This window comes from Mycteria americana, chromosome 14, assembly GCF_035582795.1.
Source record: "Mycteria americana isolate JAX WOST 10 ecotype Jacksonville Zoo and Gardens chromosome 14, USCA_MyAme_1.0, whole genome shotgun sequence".
NCBI classification, from domain to species: domain Eukaryota; kingdom Metazoa; phylum Chordata; class Aves; order Ciconiiformes; family Ciconiidae; genus Mycteria; species Mycteria americana.
In genome coordinates, this window is record NC_134378.1 from 1,364,396 (window position 1) to 1,364,751 (window position 356).

The following is a 356-nucleotide window of genomic DNA, read 5'->3' on the forward strand; positions in this document are numbered from 1 at the left end:
GACCCCCCTCCTGGTCCCCGTGCTGGGCTGCCAGAGGGTGCCCTGCCAGCACAGCCAGATGCTTGGCAGCACCTGGAGCAAACTTGGCCATTAACACTGCCCATCCATGACTGCGGGCAAGTGGAGGTGGCTTGTCCTCAGGCTTTTAGGAGTCTGCTGCTCACGAGGCACAGCCCCGTGCGGAGGGGCTCGCTCCCGGCCATGCAGGAGGCAGGATGGCTGCAAGGCGGTGGTGGTTTGGTGCCTGGGCACAGCCCAATGGTGGGAGAGGTGCAGCAGGAGGAGAACCAGAGCCACAGCCAGAGCCAGGACGAGACCAGGACTCAGCCTTTCTGCTGGCTCTGAATGTCCTTCAC